Genomic DNA, 20,594 nt, shown 5'->3' on the forward strand with positions numbered 1-20,594 from the left:
GACTGAAGTATGTATGAAATAAATAAATGAAATACACAAAGCGCAGCAGATTCAACTGTTGTCTTCTACCTCGACCTCGGTGATTCAGGTAGGTGCCAATTATGCTGCGAGTGACACGCTGACACGCACTGTGATGCACGAAGGGTAAGTACTTTCTCAACACACTATATCCTTGTCATAGCCGTCCCTCTCAGGTGCTATAATGGTACAGGAGCAGGACGGTATCGCTAACGCGCGTTCATCTGGCGCCCGCCTGGAGTGGTAACGGTAGAACTCCGTAACGCTGTGCTAAGGCGTCTTAACCTGCATTATTATCGGTATGGAATTCAGGTGGCAACTTCCGGGCAACGGAGTAAAATATACAGCAGTGGCCATTCTCCTATCTTGCAATGTATTTGGCGTGGCGTACTAATCTCCCAGCGATAAAAGGCGTCATGTATTCTAAGGTGCTTCATGCAATGTACAGCAGCGCAAGACCACACGGACGGAGGCGAAGAGGACACGACAGGCGCGGGTCGCCACTGAGAAGTTTGTTGAAATGATCACACATATTATACACGATCACGGCACGTGCACTCCAAGAACGTCATTCGAGAAGAAGCCTGGCACTGTAATCGGGAGCATGCTCATAGGCCTAGACGTCAACGTTATGCACGCATGATTCTGTCTAATCTATGTCAGTGCTATGATGCAAATTCAATTACTCTGTAATGGCACCGAAGGGTGACTGATACACACACATTTTGCTTTCCAAATACGGAACGCATATACTATTTCCATCATGAGTTGATTACTATGGTGGTGAATGACAGTTCATTGCTCAAAAAAAGAATCGCAGCCACATGTGCCACCAATGCGCTCCGATGTGCGACAGCCTATCATTCTTACTGATCGGTTCATGCTCTTTCAAACGCATGTTGATGCAGCGCCCCGTCAACCCTATATACTCGCTCCCACATGACAATGGTACACTGGTACACCACACACGTTCTACAAGCAACGAATGCCAACTTGTGCTTAACGCCGCCCTTTTGTTCTAAAGGCAAATCCTTTTCTATAATTTTCGTTGAACAGCGGCGCCGATGCCACTCACTTTCCTTGGTGCCGCAAAAACCACGTCAACCCCGTACCTTATTGCCACGTTTTACCGCTAAGCTGTTAGCCTCTAGTTGGTGGGGATTGTTCGTGTTCGCGGTCACGGTGCTCAAAAATGTGGGTTGATTCCCGAGACAGTGCAAAGAAGCGGGAAGCGAACAGTGCGCTGCTTCTCCAAGAGGCATCACCTGACCTCACCAGGTGGCATCATCACTTGAACATTTCATCGCATGACGCCACGTTTGACGTGATGACGTCATTAATTAAATCACCAGGCGATATCGTCACGTGACGATGCCATTATTCTCGTATCTTCGAATTACAACCCGAAGCTATCATGTCTACAGCTTCTAAGTCATACTTTACGAATTTTCTGATGCAATTTACTTTGAGAAATTCAATTATTTCAGTAACACACTTGCGCTTGGCGGTGGGCTTAGGAGAACGAGCATCTGTGCTGCACTTCTGCACACGTGCGTGAGCGCGTGCCGTGCGCGTGCACGCCATGCATTTGTCCTTGATGCGTGGGTGCTCTGCCTGCCGCATCTGTCGCACAGCTTGTGCTGCGAGCGTAATCGACGTTATGGCAAACACTGTCCAAAAATCGTACCTCCACTTAGCGGCCGCGGCCACTCTGACAGACCTCGAACGTAAGCTGGAAAATGGCTTTATCTTTGAGTTTCCGCGTACTAGAAATATACTTCCTCGTATATTCAAGTTACAGTACGAAGCTAGCATGTGTGCCGCTTGTATATAAGCCGTACCTTACGAATTCTCTGTAGCAATTTACTTTGAAAAATTTAGTTAGTTCAATAAGGCACTAGGGCTTGGCGGAGGGCCAAGAAGAATGAGCATGCATGTATGCCCCATTCCTGCACAAGTACGCGCGCTCATGACGTACGTCGCTTGTGGTGGTTGTCCTTGTCTAATTTCGGCAGCAGCTTCGCTGTACTTTCACGGGGAGAAATGGAGGCGGATTTTTTTTTTTTTATTATTATTAGGGCATGCGATATACGATGCACATTAGGCATGAAGGCCATATTGCTTTTCTTTGTGCGTTCGTGCGATTCGCCGCCTTTTTTTAGCCAACAAATAATCTCGCAAGAACGGTTGAGTAAATTAGGAGTGTAGCCTGCATGTTTCAGCGTGTACCAACTTGCTGGCCGGAGCTCTCCTCCTCAGCGCCCGTCCTGTCGTCTTCGTCTCGGTCCGTGTTCTCTTGCGCTGTACATAAGATGAAGCCTAACCAACTTGCCCAAATGTCAGTTCCCTTAACTATATTCTAACGCGCTCTTCGCTCCCCCTAACCTACTTTCTTCTTCGTGGCTTTCCAAGGTACTCTCCTCCGTTTCTTCCTCCCCTACCCGTTGGAGCCAAATATTCGCACCATGCGGCGGTCAAGTCGGGAAACGAACGTGTCGTGAACCCTTTCAGATATATTAAAATATTAAGCGGCCGGATGACGCGCTTTCGCTGTTGTCGCCGGTTGAAGAGGTACATCATTGCGGTGCATTGTTCGATTGCGACTGCAACAACTGAAGATACGATCAGCCAACTTCCAAGAGTGAAAAACTATTATAACGTCGGAGTTACCCGTCGTTTTTATACTAGCGATGATTAACGCGATAACAGCGCGCTGTTTGAACGTATAGCAGTAGCGTCATATTGGCTTTTGATGGTGCTTGTAGGCTCAAAGCTAATCTAAGTATAAAATATGCTCATGTAAGCAAAGCATCAAATTCTCAGTGATTTTTAAAAAAAAATCGTAGTTTCGCGTGCCAAAACGACGATATGGTTATGAGGCGCACCGTAATGGGGGACTCCGTATTAATTTTGACCACTTAGATTTTTTTAACGTGCATCAATGCAAGGTACACGGGCGATTTCGCGCTTCGCCCCCACCGAAATCCCGGCCGCCGCGGCCGGGATTTGATCCCGCGCCCCCGCGGGCTTAGTATCGCAACACCAAAACCACTACGCCACCGCGGCGGGTGGTGATGTACTGGATTCACACTGACGTAGGACAGTTCACACCTTTTCATTTCATCTTTTATTAGCAAACATAACTTTAGCGAAATCAAACCAACGTAAAAATGGGCTTGTTTAACAGCCGCTACAATGACAGTGGCACTTAAACTAGTAAATTTTTATGCATTTAAAAGCAGCGAAATCTCACGCGGACTTCAGCAAGGCACGAGCGGCCTTCGATGGCATGCGCATAAGAACAGCGCCACGTGGGCACCAGCCGAAAGGTGCGCATATATCTACAACAAACGAGTAATACACTCTTAGAAATATTTACACCCTTTGGGGTTTATCTTGTCCCACAACGATAATCGTCATCTGTCTTGCCCGAGTTTCCTTTCTTGAAAGCTCGGTGCTCGCTACTTTCCTTTCGAGAAGCTGCGTCACACTGATAACGCGCATGCCGTTCGTGACTGGGAAGTACCGGGCTCGCAGCGTTAAAGAACGGAAACGCGGGCAAGACAGATGACGATTATTGTTGTGGGACAAGATACGCCCCAGAGGGGGTAAATATTTCTAAGAGTGTAGGCTACAAACAGAGAGCCCACTATGCCTCGCTAGACGCCACACCGCATTTGGGCCGCTGCAGGCGACGCAACTCTAGGTACTAATAGGTTTCGGTGCCATCCATGATTTGTGCTGGCCCACCGGGGACACAAATTAGGAACGCCTTACCAGGAGAGTCGACGCTCAGGTTTATATTGCTCCATGGCCTGGGCAAAGCTTCAGCTCGCTTTTCTTTTCCGAGGTAATTGCCATTTGCTTGAGAAAACTTCTTCGCTCTTGTTCCCTAGTGAAGTGTGCCACATCCCAAGGCTGCCACGGTGAAGCTGCAAGCTACGATAACGCAAGCTTGTCTTAGGAACTCTTTTGTGCGCAAGCACAGCCGTTTCATTGAGATTGACAAGCTGAATCCGGTCCCTCCTGTCCAGACGATGCGCACATATCGGAATGTGTTCGGAACTTGTAACAAACGCTCAAAATCTCGCACCAGCTCTGTGTGACGTCATGGATATTGACAGCCTCTACTATGGTCTGGTTAATAATCATCACATTGTACTCTGAATTGACCAAATGCTCAACCTAGCAAGTTTTGAAAACACCTCCTGCGCCAGAACCGCCCAAATATGAGAAAATAACTTGAAGCCATGTTTGGCCTTCATTTTCACCTCTATAGTGTTCAACTCTTTTTCGTCAAATCAGTGTAAACACGAATACTCGGGAAAATTCTTTAACAGCCTAAACCAGGGGTCTCCACACTACTGCCCGTGGGCTGAATGCAGTCCGCGGAGGTCCTCCAGCTGGCCAGCGGCCGGCGGGGGTCCATCCGATAACGGCTGGCCTGCAGGCGGGCCCGCAAACTTCCGCGGCACCTCTGGGTGGAAGTGCACGGCTCCTCCACATGACCTTCGACTTCACTGCAGTTACATGGTGACAGCACGACGCGACCTCGACCGAGCCGGCGACAAGCTAATCGGGAGTCTCATACGACTATCGCCAGAGAAACGCGTGACGCTCCATTTGGCCTGCGCCCGCCACCACGTGAGAACACTCGCCGAAGCTTTCTTGACTTCGCCCGGGTGCGCTGGGCTCAGAAAGCTTTCACCGGCGAAATTACAGCACCTAAATGGCTTGATAATAGTATAAAACTGTTTTCTTCAGTCTGCAGCGTGCAGCGAGCTGCAGTCCACAGTTTGCATGATACGGTAACTGGGGAGGACATCTTTGAAGAATCAGAAAAGAATGACCGCGTACAGCTTGTAATGGGGCAAACTAAACTCGGTCACAGTTGACGGGGGAAGGAAAGCACGTATGGAGTTAAAGAAAAGTGGCAGTTTCGCCCGAAAAGCGAAGCATTGATTGTGATAGCGTATTATTACACACGTATAAGAAAAAAAAGGTTAATAATCAGTCTGCTGCATCAAATGCTTCAATCATTTCCTTACTGACTAAAGTAACAAGCACGGTGTCACACATGAACAGTCAAACACGAAACACATCCCAATCGATAACCACGGAAACTCACTGTCAGGCTTGATGAAGAGGGGCAGCAGCGGCGAGTGAATTCCCCTTCGGACTGCCTCGCCTAAATAGAGTGTTCTAGTTTGTCGTTTTTACGCTCCGCTCAGCAGCGGAGCGGAAGCGCGAATGCTAGCGGAGCGACAAACACGGTTCCCAAGAGGTAGCGCCGTGAGTCAGCCGATTCACGAGTCACTGTAGCTTTCCTTTTTCCGTGGAAGGAGCCGCTAACGCACCCTTGATGGTTGCCTCGCCCACCCGCTTTACCCCCTCTGCCCTTTAGAAGAACCCTAACTATATATAGTTTAGCCGAGGAAAGCATATGTCGCCTTGAAGAAGACAAGTGTACTTGACGAAACGTTGGCTCCCGCTTTTACCTTGTTCTCGTTTTGCTCATCGTCTTGAATTTTCATCTCCCACGTTCCCCATTTGTTCTCTTGTTTGCAGGTCAGACTTGTTGCAGCCCAGGTGACACTGGAGAGAACCGTTGTTTTCCAAATAGATCTAGTTAGTGGCACGGCCAAGGCTACGTACAGGAGAAGGCTGTCACTGTATTGCAAGTCGCCTGTCACTCAATCGCGCTTTCGGCGTTGTGGGCATGCTATATTATTCTAGATTTAAATATACAGGAACGAAACTTTGCGCTAGAACTTCGATAGCATCATACGATGCAAATTTCACTCACTTTCGGTGACCTGCTGTCCGACTTGTTTAGAGAGATATTCGCATGGAAGTAACTTGCAACCATTGATTAGGCGGGCAGTCTGAAACAGGGCTGCTTCCTGTTTAGAAACCTTCGTGAAAATTACGGCATCCATAGTTCGCAGTAAAATAAGGGCCAGTAGCTCCGAGAGATCTGAAGTGTTGTGCCTCCTGACACCCGTCTATTCTGAAAACTGGCGAGTAGTTTAGTTAAAATGGGCTCTCCGTAGCAAGCACTACGTTTTACCACGGGGTAGGTGAGCATCAGCTAGGCGACTGGTCACGGCCATCTGGCGTTGAGCGATCGGGCAGTGACGAGACGCGCTATGTCCATAATTATCCGCCAACTTCGTTCTTAACGACGTCTTTCTTTCTTGTCCTCTTTTTTTGCCCTGTTTTCATTCTTCACAGTCTGTACAAACTAGCCTATCCGCAAGCTCTTCTCGAGTTTCTTGTCATAATGAAAGTCAGAGACAAGGGAAAGAAAAGGAAGAAGAAAAAAAGGGGGTTGGGGGGAGGGTGCTTATTATGCGCATCCTAGACAAGCAAGTCGCAATATTTTCAGAATGATTTTCTTCCGCGCAACATGGTCGACGATTTGGTCAAATACCACAAATTAGAAGCTCTTCGACGACACGAAGGCCGGGTGGGGAGCAAGAATGGCTCGACGTTCTATGCGCGCGCTCGTCCCATCTTTATCTCTTAGCGTAATTTTCAGCGCAGGTCTCCCTTCAGCAGTTACGATTAAAATGACCCAGAATGAGGTAGAGGCACGCCATGAATGGGGGCCACAGTGTTCTGTGCATGGGAGAGGGGATCACCCATGACATACCCCCCCCTCGAACTGCCACTAACCCTCACCTTGGTTTCACGTTCCAGCTTTCCCTTTCAACCATGTCGCTCTTCAGGAGCCCACCTCCTGAAACGGTATGTTCCGTGGGAAAGCGGGGAAGGGGGGGGGGTCAGAATATTTTTTATTGGGGAGGAGGGTTCGACCCCCCCCCCCTCCTGGCTACCCCAATGGTCAGTAACATATCCAGTACGGTAATGGTTATTGCTAATAAATAGCATACCACAAAATATAGCAATTAAGGCTGCATGACTACAATCACGAAGAAAAGAAAGAAAACATTATCAGCCCAAGCAGCCCGTACAGATGGTTCACCAGCGAAGCTGAAACGTACGGCCCTGGTGTTTACACTGGTAAATTCCGACGGTTCATTAAAGTCTTCCTCAGTTATTGGTTACGTCTTCGTGTGTATTAATTAATTAATTAATGACCACGACGAAAGTGGGAGCAGTCACACGAGCGCGTTCACGCGCTAGCGCCGAAGGGAGCCAACGAGTCAGCTGTGGAAGAAGACGATGACGCTGGAGCCAATCCCGATTATGATAGTTTTTTTTCTACACGCGGACACGATACTGGGGAAACTAGCCCTTCACAGCTAGGCTGTAAAAAAAGGGGCAGCTTTTGAAACCCATAGTCGCGTAATGCCTTCAAGTTTCACTTGATCAGAATAAGCTTGTACGCTGCAACTTATGCGAATCGTCTTTTCTTGCAACATTTAAGACGGAAACATTGTCAAGGATAACATAGCGCAATGCGCTGGACGGAGAGCAAGACGAAACAACACAAGCGCTCTCTACCATAGGTATTAGGCCATCTTATTACTCCTAATGCTACACCAACTGGCCTATGCTTCTACACCACTGAAACGTAAACACTGCGCAGAAAAGTCAACACGTAGACCCCTCGTCTAAATTACTCTTTAGTGCCCCATTACGTAATGAAGCGCGCAAAAGTTCTATGCAGCGACTTTGAAGTAACTGGGAAGCCAATTAAATACTAGGCCTTACATAATCATTGCTCAGCCACCTTTGCACTTTTTTATTAGTAGGTAGGTGTCTTACTGTCTTAGAACTGTTTATGCAAACAAGATGGTTTTACTACATCCGACCCCTTGCGCCCATGGGTGACACAGATTCCTATATAGAGAGCGATATTCTGGTTAAACCTCCCTGCCTTCTGCTCTTCTCTTTCCTCCTCCTCCTATATAGAGAGCGAGCTACAGCGCTGGAATCTGTGCCGACACTACCATAATGGCCTACGTTCCTGAAATTTTTCTTAAAGCATAAACCACATAGCCTGCTAGCTGCGAAGGCACAATGCTGAAGGACGCACATTTTCATTGGAAAAAGCGAAGCCCAGGAAAGTAAACGGGCATTTCAAGCATCGCGGTAAACGCGATAGCCGAGGCGCGGCTGCCGACAGGGAGTTCAGGGTCGTCGAATGCTCGCCGCTGGATGTTTCCCACGGCGCGCCTCTCTTTCAGTGTGCTCTGCGGAGCGACGCGTGAAGTTCACTTTTCCTCATCCGGCCTTCGAGAGGATTGCGAATGAAGTGCAACTACGGGTGTGCATACAGACATAGGTGGCAAGAACTGCTGACGCTGCTGCTGTGTAGAAACTCTCGTCTTTTACGGCTGACAGCAGGCGACCGTGTGCAGAGCATCGAGAGAGAGAAGAAAAAAAAAATTGCCATGGCGACGCGGCAGGCGCAGTGGCTACCGACTTTGCGCCGACACACACGTTAAACACTCGTTTCTGCCATGTGGGCGTTCTTTCAAGGAAAGCTGAGGACGACTTGCCGTGAAGCTGTTCGAGAACCTGATGTCATGATTTGACAGATGATAAAGTAAAATGAGCTAGGTCTGTGTAGGTTTTGTTTAGAACAGACGCAAGGGAGAGACGAGAGGGGGGGAGTTGGTTGTTTATTCAGAAAAAATGGGCGGAGGAGGATGAGAAGAATGAAGGAAATTGCTGTTGGCCGCACTGTAACTGTTTAACTGTGGCTGCTCGCACCTGAACGGCGGCGAGCGCAGGCGGTATGGGGTATGAGAGTTAAGGACGGGGAAGGAGGTTGGCATATTATAAGAGCACAGAAAAGAAGACCATTCACAAAGCACATACAGGAATGCCGCTGCAAAAGGGAGTTTCAGTGGAGGATTTTGTTACGACACTCACATTACTGTTACGACACAATATATAAAATCGTTAATAATCAGTGATGGGCCAGCTTTGACGTCCCAACGCTCTTTAATGGATTATAAGGGACGTGGAAGAAACCGGTTTAATATTGCCCACCTAGTCAATACTAAGCACCGAGCCATTTCGGCCCCGTAACTATTGGTTGAGATGGTTGCGGCATTCTGTTCATAAGTTGACAGGACGCTTTCCGCGATGCACCTTCTAGGAAACGGCGCAGTGATTTCTACTGCTAAAACATATGAAAGTCGACTTAAAGAAATTCGCAAATTAAAGTTTCCCGCTGCATATGCGACTTCGTTATCTCGAAATTCGACGGTATTAGAATCATATCAGATATTCGATGGTAATTCTTGAATAGAATGCGATTTCTTTAATTTTAACAGTGGAGCTCGTATTCGCAGTTTTCAAATATTCGCACGGCCCGGCCGACTAGTAACTTCATTTATTTTATTTAATTTTATTTTATTTTTATTTCATTTTTTTTTTACATTTGCGACTAATTTTGTCACTGTGCTGAAGGAGGTTTAACTCATGGACCGTGACCTCAAAGAGGTGCGACGCATTCCTCTCGCATTTAACGCTAAATCGCCGCTGAATTTTTGGTGTGCTAATTTACGTTATACGGTAGCTGATATAAAGCTTAAGGTCGTCAGCCCATAGATAAAGAGAAAGATAAGATAATGCAGAGAAAGGCAGGGAGGTTAACCAGACGTAGTTCCGGTTGGCTACCCTGCGCAGGGGGAAGGGTTAAGAGGGATAAAAAGAGAAACAGAGTGGAAGCGGAAGATAGAAAGAAAGGGAGACAAGCACGAACAAAGCGCATACAGAGTGGTAGGGGTGGCAAAGTCCATAATTTCCGTAGACCTTTGGCGGAAAGACAACCGACTTTACACAGCGCACTAAATAATCTGTATGGATCCCATAGGCGAATCTTGACAGACTTTACGTGGCTTGGCGGAATAAATTTTTGCAAGGCAAGCAGTTTCCTGCAGGTGAGCTGTGCCACAACGTCGTTTACCGATAGGTGCTAGCCTCATCTGCACCAACGTGGCCGCAGAGTTCCATCGTACCTACCGATCTGGCCATGGCAGAATGAAGGGCTGGACGGACACGCAACGAGGGAGAAAACGATCCATCATGTCATCTCACTTTTTAGCTTAGATGGGCGGAGTACAATGAGACACCTATGGGGGGCACTCAATAATAACTCATAAAAAAACCAAACCGCTAGAATTCTGACAACAAAAACACCTCAGCCTGGTAACATCTTTAGACCCTTTTGGAGGAGAAGTTTGCTCTATAGAGGAACGAGATGGCGCTTTCGGCGGCGCGCAGCACGTTGCCTCAGCGAAAGTGCAGGCATACGAAACCATTACCGTCCTGCCTTGCTTGTACGATCAGCTGTCGGAAAGGCAACTGGGTGTTCGCTAACGCACTGTGTTGCATTCGTGCTGTAATATGGGAAACCTTGGAGGGAAGATGTGTGCAGTGGTTGGCTGCAAAAATAGTGGCTGGTATCGTAAGGAATGAAATGCATCTGTGTGGCCAAGCCCACAAACCGCTGCTACATAAGGACTGCCAGTGTTGCCGGCCCTTCGCGATGCAGGGCTTTCCTCGAGGATAAAAAAGTTTACCCTTCCACCAGCATTGCATCGCCAAGCCCCGGAACGTCGGCAAGGGTGAGTACTGCTCGTTACACAGTGACAAAAGGAGTAGCGCCGCTTCCTGGCATAACCTCCTGAGACCCGGGATGCATTCGGGTGCACAGATTTTTCCCAAACTTTCAGAATAAATCAGTATGGTTATGAAGGTGAAAAGTGTTAAATGTTTTTTCAATAGCCGTGATAATTTGAGCTTAGCGCGATGTTCAATATATTGGACACTGGGATGCTACCCGGTCTTTCTTCACCCAGCGCGCACGTAATGACGTACTGCAGATATTACGCAAAACTCGTGTGCAAAAATATTTTAGTTACTCAAAAGGAAAAGTAGTCAATAAAGTACATAAGAAGAGCATTCCTCTGCTTAAAAAAAATTTTGCTCTTGTGTTCACTTCCCGTGGGCAATTTCAAAACACCTGTTTTTCCTTGGTGATGCCGAAGAAGAGGCGACATTTGGTGCAAAAGAACTTGTTTTCATGTCGCAGCCCTGTAGTCTGCAACGGGCAGCTTTTGTAGTGGGTGCCAGTATTGAGTAGTGGGTAGTGCTCTTTTCTTGGTGTTCTCGAGGAGACAGCCGAGCCTGCTTTGATGGCGGGTGCCACTCGGTTTCGTTCTCACTCTCCGTTTCATCCTGCTTTTTCCCTTGAGCCATGAGAGTCTCAGCAACAGATTGGTGGAACTGCATATATTTGAGTATTTCTTTCCGCTGTTTCTTTAGGGAGCGTACGTCCTGCGTGTTCTGCACCCAGAAGTTGTTGAGGGCAATGTCGAAGAGGTGAAAGATGGCTCTGATTGTCGACTTGTTGACGCCTGCTTTTATCACGTAGTAACTTATCATTCGGTCTGCCTTGTCAACACCGCCCATGTTGAAGTTGTACATGCGAACAATATCTGGTAGAGGGATCTTGATATGTTTTTCCCTTACGAGACCACCTGCGACAGTAGGTGGCTTGCGGGTCCAAGCCATGGATTGAAAAAACAAACGTTATTGGCTTAATTCATCAGACACGCGAGGCCGGTCCCCCGAAGAAAAAAAGCGACGCGATTTCGTCCGCAAGCCGCTAAACGCCAACAGTACTCGCCTGCTGTTCATAACAAGGCCATCGCAATAGCGCATTCAAAATAACCGGGTTGAGTCCTAGTGTCCAACGTAATGGACACGCGAAATCAAAGGAAGAGTAAAAAGAGGTAAGCGCGCGAACAGTTAAAATTTTGTATTCTGCGCGCACGCTGTTGTATTAACTTTAATATAAAATCAAAGATATGCCCTAAAAGCAGGTCGAAATACGAGAAACCGTGCTTACTTCTCCGGCAGCTGCCGTAAAACGCCGCACCGCTTAATGCCGCCATTGTGGAACTGTTTTGGCGGGAACTTGAACAATGTATTTTCATCAATGCTGCATAGATGGCGCAAGCAGGTGTCCAATAAGTTTTACAGTGCGGTTTTATGAGGATGAAAGCCTTGTCACAGGAGTACTGTCTCATATCTGAATGTCCAATATATTGGACAAATCCCCATAGCGGGGTCTCAGGAGGATATAGTAATTGTTTCTCGCACTTTATCGACCCACACCCACCCCAACTCACACGTAAACTTACCCCGCATATCGCCCACAGGTCAAGAATAAGTGTATGTGCGCACACTTGAATCAATGCGCCGAAGCATGGGTTACGGCAACTGTACAGGCTACACACGAATGCTCGAAGCTGAACGTTTCGTGACGGCCTACAGGTGGTAAGCGAGTGACCATAGCGATAATACGTCATCGCTAGAGGCTCTTACAAATTACACAACACCTACACTCTTAGGCAAAGTTACACCCTTTGGCTTGCCCCTTCTGCCACACAACAATAATCGTTATCTGCCTTGATGCGTTTCCTTTCTTTAACTCTGCGAGCCCGGAACTTTCCAGTAACGAACGGCAGGCGCGTTATCAGAAGGGGCACTCCAAAGGGTGTAAACTGTTCCATGCTGATAATGCGCGTGCAGTTCGTTACTGGAAAGTACCGGGCTCACAGCGTTAAAGAAAGGAAACGCATCAAGGCACATAACGATTATATTTGTGTGGCAGAAGGGGCAAGCAAAAGGGTGTAACTTTGCCTAAGAGTGTACGTTCCACGCCCTTGTGTGCAGTAAGGAAAAATTTATCGCAACCGAGCACACCCCCAAGCGATTAGGCAGATAACTAACAAACGATAGCGAGTGCACCAAGAAGCGTAACCGAGTCAGAAACATTACAAACCGCTGATTGACAGCACTTGCCCAATAAGGAATGAAGAGAAAAACACATTGATCCTGATTTAATTCATAGATGGAGAGTTTCGACACCTTGGAATACATTTGTTGGCCTACTTTTATACCGCGTACGCTGCACGCGCTGTTTGGACAAGGCGTAATGATCACCGGAAGCGATTACATGTCCTTTGAAGCTGTGGTGTCGTCCACCCAATCATCGTTTAGGATAGTCGCCAAAACAGACGTTTGCTGAGCCGCACAGGGGCGTCATGCCCATCTATTGTAAACACAGAAGCAGCTGAGGCAAGCAATGCACGCGTCACCACCTCATCAAACATGGCGGCGCCCCCGGGATCACCCTGAAAGGCGTCTATATTTTTAAAGGAACAGGGAACTGTTCCTGGGAATCCTACGTTACTGTCTGCCAGTCTCGTAAAATACATGCAACAACATTCACCCTCTAGGGAGTATACAAGGTCAAGCCCTACGCATGTGTATATGGCTGCCTTCATACACACCAACATAAGGAACAATTGTCATCGCGAGAGACTATTTGATGCAGACACACACAGCTGTCGACGCTCTCATAGCGCACATTCGCCATGTGTCAAAAGTTCGTGACCAACATTTAGCTTCCCTGATGACAGAGAAACTTCAAGTAACCTTTTCATGAGTGATTTGCGTTCATCAAGAGCGTATAGCGACAACGTATACACCTGCGACAAAACCTTCACCTCTCCTGTTATGTCTGCGACAGCCTCAAGTGAACCTAGATATTTCCGGAATTACAAAGAAGGCCAATCATTTGTCCCTGGCTCTGAAGCAACTGACGCTGCTATAACGGCGCCAGACATACTGAGACCGCATACATATTTATACTGACGGTTCGACTTCAGCAGCTTTCGTGGCTCCGTCGAAGCAGATCAGAATTAAATTCAAGGTGTCTCGCGTAACGTCTACGGCGGCAGAACTTGCAGGCCTCCGTGGCGATGCACCGGCCGCTAAAATGGGTCATGTTTTGTGATTCTAAAGCAGCTCTGCACAGCATGCAGTCTGCTTCCCATCACAAAACATACGAGAATATGGCCCCCGAGGGGACAGGGGAGGATTATGTTGCTGGTTGCAGGCGGAAATAGCCTTGCAAGACATGCCGGCAATTAAGACCGCCTGCGCGACTCCTTTTAGCAAATTTTGGGAAAGTTCGTCATCGTTCAGAAGCGCAGTGCGCGCGAGACGGGTGAACAAGACGCGCACAGCGAGGCGGAAGAGGACACAAGCCTGCAGCCTGTGAGCCATCCTGCGTGTGCCGCGCGGGGCCGCACAAGCCCCGACACAACGCTTTGAAGCGAGTCTGCCGAATGTTACGAACTATAGGCCACATCACTTAAAAGCTTCACCAGGAGTCAGAACACTTGTAGAAAGCAAGAAAATTCTAAACAAGTATCATTACTCATATTAGGTTGCTCTACAAAACAGATAAAGTATACTGTCTCTAAAACCGTAATAAGAAATTTCAGTGCGTTCAAATGGGCTGGTTGGTTCATCATTGGAATAAAACAGAAACAGCGCGACACAGGACGAGCCAGCAAAGAGCACAGGACAGAGCGCTGACTAGCAACCAAATACTTTATTGGCAGGAGCAGCATATAAAGACACCATTGAAGGTGACGTAAAAGATAGAAAAAAATCATAAGCATTAGCCACGGAGATAATCCAGTTATATTGTTGATAGCGTAAGGGACACAGAATTGACGCATGCGTCGCCACTTGTGAATATGCAAAATGCCTCAAAGATTTCCTGCCCCTGCTGTTCACTATATATATATATATATATATATATATATATATATATATATATATATATATATATATTCAAATTAGTTCGCATTTCTTAAAGACCGGGGTGCACGCAACCACACGTGTTACAGTGGGCAGCCAGATGAGTGTACGAGTTTCCTTTTAGTGAAGCGGCATGCTCGTGCATGCGATCATTAATGCACCTCCCCATTTGCCCGGTATAGCAACCTTTACAATAGCGTGGGATTTTGTAGACGAGCTGCGTTGTACAATCGATGAACCCGCGAACATGATTTTTATAGCAGTTTTTTTCTCGCGACAGTAACCACCCTGTTGACTATTTTGCACAACCCGCTCCGTTTATTAGGGGCATTGCACACAACACTCACTCCAGCCTTAGCCGCAATTTTCATAATGGTATGAGATACACGGTGTACATATGGGATGACAGCAAGCCTCGATTTCGAAGGCTGTGACTGCATAGCTTTCTTTCCGGTGTTCTCTAACTCTTTCACCGAGTCACCAGCAGCGCTGCACAACACGCTGGTCGGGCAGCCTCCTTATCTTAGTCGGTTGACTTGTGGTGAAAAGCTCTGTTTAACAGAGTGCTCGCACGAACTCGTGAGAGAAGCTCGCAAACATGTCTTAGCGATGCCTCGTTTTACGACTTTGGAGTATGCGGAGGAAAACGGGAGAAGCCCTTTCTTTGAGCCAGGCGAGTAGATCTGGCATCTTCTGTGAGGACTTCATAGGGCGTAACTGTGACTGTGCTCTTGGTAAAAGCACATAAGGTGGAAACCCTTTTCCGTGTGATTGTGTGGGAGCGGGGAACATGGCAGCGACTCCTAGTTGTTTTCCTGCAAAAATTTCTGGGAAATCTGGAAGTGGACGACCCTTTCCTGATGCGGAAGCTGCGTGAAGTGTCTACTTTCTTGAAAAGTGAGTTCCCACCACACTCCCGCGCCTTTTCCGTTGATGTGAAATACTTGTACTATTCGTTACCAAGTAACCTGATTTTAGAGGAAGTTGCTGAGTGCATCGATAAGCACGGGGTGGTTAGTTTTCAAAATGCTTGTGGAACGAGAGCTTCACGGAAATTCTCGACTACTACCTAAAATCCACCTTCGTTTATCATGAGAATAAGCTTTTAATTCAAAAGCTGGGTGTGTGTATACTGGAGGAGTAAATAAACGGAGAAGGCAGGGATGTTAACCAGAAATCCGCCTGGTTGGCTACCCTACTCTGGAGGACGGGAAAGAGGGAACAGAAAGATAAGATAGAGAGAGGGAGGGGAGGCGGAATAAAGCCGCGTTGAGCTCGCGCACGCGCGCGGAGGGCCTGAGCGAGTCAAAGACGTTCCCATAGGCCAGTCGCCCTCAAGAAAGACAAAAAGTGCCTTCATAGCTTTGTGGGCCGACGAACGATGGTGACGGTCTTCAAGTAGCACCTGCACAGACAACGGCCGATCGTTCAGTCGTCGCAATGCGATAAATAATGTTTGTCTTTCCGACTGAAATTGATGACAATGGCACAATAAGTGTTCGATGTTCTCTTCCACGCCGCAGACATCGCATGCAGCACTCTTGGTCATTGCAATCAAAGTAGTGTACGCCTTCGTGAAAGCCACTCCCAACCACAGCCAGTGTAGAAGCGATGCCTCACGTCGGTGAAGCCCGGGTGGAGGTCGGAGTTGTAGCAGGTTTATGCTTGGCACCCATACTTAGCGACATTTTGTTGGCACGCTATGACAGGGGTGTTGACCAGAGACGCCGTGAAGTATTTATTCGGACAGCAACATGAACAAAACAGACAGCAACGATTCAGTGGCTTGGCCTTATAAAGGGAGCATGGGTGTAGCCGAGGCATGCGATTGGCTAGCGATACAATAGCACATGTGAACAGCGACCGCGTGCATCAGATACGCGGCGCACAGTGACAAGAGACAATAGGCTTGATAAACGTTGCACATATACAACACTTCCCCTCCAACAAGATCAGAATCTGTCATGCGTCAGACGATCCGGCTTCCGCTTATCACGAGCGCTGCGCCTGGCTAGCACAGGTGAACCGGCATCGTTCTGTTCTGACGTTGATGCACTTTGGGCTGCACGTGAGAGTGGGCCACCATCACTCCGGTCCAACACTGGCCGGTTTGAGGCGGGTGCAAGGACACTTTCACTTTCAAGCAGTTCACTTGCATGTGGCAAAGGTACATCATTTTCTTTCACAACGTTACCAGGCTTTACACAAGAATGTCGCAAATGGTCCGCGTGCACAAACCGCGTCTGTCCATCTACAACCACAAGGTATGTCATTGCCGATTTCACATCCACAATTTTGCCTGGACGCCATTTCACCTGTTCCCCACGTACTGAACGCACAAACACTCTATCCCCAACAGAAAATACTCTGGGTGAACTCCTCCTCTTGTTTGCACTGCGTACATTACTCTCAGATTTGGCATTTATTGCATCCTGCAGATCTGGTTTCAATAACGACATCCTTGTGCGCAACTTCTTCCTCAAAAAGAGTTCAGCTGGTGTTTGGCGGTGAATGTATGCGGCGTTGTTCTATAAGCGAACAGAAAATTATCAATTCTGTGCTGCAGTGACCTGGAACTTTAATTCCTCTGGTCTTCCAGCAATTGCTTCAACAGCGACTGCTTTACTGTTTGAACCGAACGTTCGGCCGAACCGTTGGACTGAGGATGGTATGGCGGAGTAAGCGTGTGCTTAACTCCGTTTGACAATAGGAAGTCCTCAAACTCTTTTGCATGAAACTGCGGCCCGTTATCAGTGACTACCTCTTTCAGTAGGCCATGACTTGCGAACGAGCGCACTGTTTCGATCGTGCATTGCGCGGTCGTTGACGTCATGACTCTTATTTCCAACCATTTGGAATAGGAATCTACAGCTAAAAGGAACATCTTTTTTCTTTTTCAGCAAAGTCTAGATGTACTTAGCGATATAATAGCACATGTGAACAGCGACCGCATGCATCAGATACGCGGCGCACATTGACAAGAGACAATACGCTTGATAAACGTTGCACATATACAACAAGGGGCTTACTCGCTAGCCCACAGCTGACAACCGTAAGAATATTCCGCTTTGTTGACGATTTTTAGCATTCTATCCAGTCGACCCTTGTGACACGGAGTTAACCTCCAAGACAATTACAGATGCCTTCAGTGCGATAATAAGGGACTTTGTATTAACAACGGAGCAACCCATCAATGACCGTTTAAGGTTTTTAGACACTGAAATTGTTTTTAAACTTCGTCACGTGTGCTGGAGCTACTCGCCTCGCTCAAAGAAAGGGCTTCTCCCGTTTTCGTCCGCACACTCCAAAGTCGTAAAACGAGGCATCGCCAAGATATGTTCGCGAGCTGCTCCCACGCGTTCGTGCGAGCACTCTGCTGAACAGAGCTTTTCAGCACAAGTCAACCGACTAACATAAGCAGGCTACCCAACCAGCGTGTTGTGCAGCGCTGCTGGTGACTCGGTGAAAGAGTTAGAGAACACCGGAAAGAAAGCTATGCAGTCACAGCCTTCGAAATCGAGGCGCGCGTGCGTGTGCGTGTGCGTGTGCGTGCGTGTGTGTGTGTGTGTGAGAGAGAGAACACAGATTGGAAATGGGCATTGAAAGCATTAGCAATAGCGTGTGCATCATGTGTGAGAGATCTCGCTATTTCAATTTGCACTATTGGGTTTTCAGGATACGCATCGCACGCGTAATCCGAAGACGTGGGATCGTCTTCGGATTACGCCACCTGCGGCAGGTTGTTTTTTCATCAACTTTCATTGCCATTAATTTACCATTTCTTTAACTCAATTAGTAAGTACGAGTAATTTCCCGCATGTTTTCCTTGGTATCTTTGTTTGTTGGCTTCTCACGTCACACGTGACGCCAAGCACAACCGAAATAAGCGTCGGAATTTTCAACGCTACAGATTTCTCGAGAGTAGTCAGACTACAAATGCAGCTCAGCCGACCACGTACAGCATTAAAATAGAACAGGAAGTTAAACATAATTGTTCCAGTCCATTTTCTGTAGCAAGATGTGCGAGCACCCGTAAGGCGCACGCATTTTTCACTACATCGAGAGCAGCCTTGGTTGCTCGAAAATTAACAGCATGAGGAGTGTCAGAATTGAGTTGAGGTTATTTCAAGTTAGTTGTGTCTTGCTTCAGCGTGGGAATTGTTTACCGATGACGGGAGCCTTTAAAAGTCTTTTTCCAACATTTCCCCTCTTACATACCCTAGAAGAGGGTCCACAGAGCCTTCGAACTTTCTGTCGAAGCGGTTCGGAACGGTTGCTCCAATAAGTTTCGCTTCGGGGTTTGGTTCCAAGATGACGGGAAAATAACGGTTCGGTATCGTTTCTAGTTCAGCTGGATATAACGCTTCAGCTCCAATTTTTGCTTCAGTTATGGTTTTGTCCGACACCCTGGTGCTAACACCGCATTTGTCTTGTTGCGTTTCAGCGGAACAATTAAGCTAGATACGAGCTCAGTGGAGCGCGCTTCAAGAGCCGCGGTGATTGAGATTAATGCGGACTTACAACGTGCTTATAGCTGCGGAATCGTTGGCTGCAAATACGAAGACATCGATACGAAAGTTCTCCATCGAGTGCCGTAATACGCCGAGCGCCGTCAAATATCCTTGCGTGTGCAGTGCACTGCGGGGCGTCCGTGTAGCCGTTCACGCCACTAGATACATGGGCTTCCGCGAAAATTATATGTCGCTTGAAACAACAAAAAGAGGTGTTATCGCTTGTCGATGCACCCAGCCAGACCAAATCCACAGGCCGTGGCGAGCCGGGCATGGGATCCAACGTTCAAGCGCGCAGCTGTACACCCGTGTACAAAAAAACGGGCAGTTATCGGCTAAAGCAAGACGTTTGCGCTTATATCAACTACGAAAGGCGCGCCTGAAAACTGCTGCATATTCCACTAAAACGCTTTCCGCTCTCTACGATGTGCTTAACGGTGCTGCTGTCAGCTCAAGAAATTTTAGCGCGAGTTCGTCACTGCTTCATGCGAGAGCATACAAAATACAGCTACACACGAACTCAAGTAAAAGCCGAGCGATAACCTCCGAGTTTATCAGCGGTAGCGCTAACACCTGATGTAGTGGCGTTCCCATTACTAACAAAAACCCAGATAAAAATCGCATCATGGCGACTGATTGAAGGCGAAGCATATGAAGATAACGGCCAGCCCCCCCCCCCCCCCCTGCCCCGCCCCCTAACTCTACCTCGCATAGCCTCCAGTATGCAAGGAAGGAAGAAGGAGCGGGAGCACAGTGGACGGATGGCAAGGTAATCATTGACTGCCAATAACCAATGCGCTGGAAGTACCTCTTCGGAGGCTTTGGGCTGGAGTGGCCCCTACACCATCGGTCACCTGTGCTTGGTGATCGACAAAAAACTTCCAAGGAGCGTTTTCGAAGTGCTCGGCTCCCGTGACAGCGTCAGATGCTCAACACCTGCTTTGGATGTGTCCTGAAACGCGAGCGATCAGACTTAAAATTTTAAGAAAGGCTAGGCTGAAACCAGACCTACCTGAAAACTACGACCGTTGGGGGATGGACAACAAGTTTGCAAAGACAGTGCTGCAGTTCTTGCACGATGCAGAGTTAGAAACCTTTGTGTAACTTTCTTTTATTCTTTGTGCCTTGATGTCAATCCTCCCGAATAAAATAAAACTTACGCAACGCGTTGAAATATTTCTTGTTGGAGGATATTCCTTTACGCAGTCTAATACCAAATTTATTTCATACATTTGCTGAGAAGCATTAAAATTGTGGGGTTTTACGTGCCAAAACCACAATTTGATTATGAGGCACGCTGTAGTGGTGGAACACCAGATTAATTTTGAACACCTGGGGCTTTTTAACGTGCACCTAAATCTAAGTACACGGGTGCTTTTGCATTTCGTCCCCATCGAAATGCGGTCGCCATGACCGGGATTTCATGCCGCGACATCGCACTTAGGGTTAAGAAGCATA

General features: G+C 47.7%; 1 protein-coding gene across 1 annotated transcript in view; it reads right to left on the reverse strand.

The window, feature by feature from the left end:
- Positions 1–20,594, reverse strand: part of LOC142592682 (uncharacterized) — a 207,761-nt gene that overhangs the window by 172,211 nt on the left and 14,956 nt on the right. The window lies entirely within an intron of this gene.

This window comes from Dermacentor variabilis, chromosome 1 (assembly GCF_050947875.1).
Source record: "Dermacentor variabilis isolate Ectoservices chromosome 1, ASM5094787v1, whole genome shotgun sequence".
Classification (NCBI taxonomy): domain Eukaryota; kingdom Metazoa; phylum Arthropoda; class Arachnida; order Ixodida; family Ixodidae; genus Dermacentor; species Dermacentor variabilis.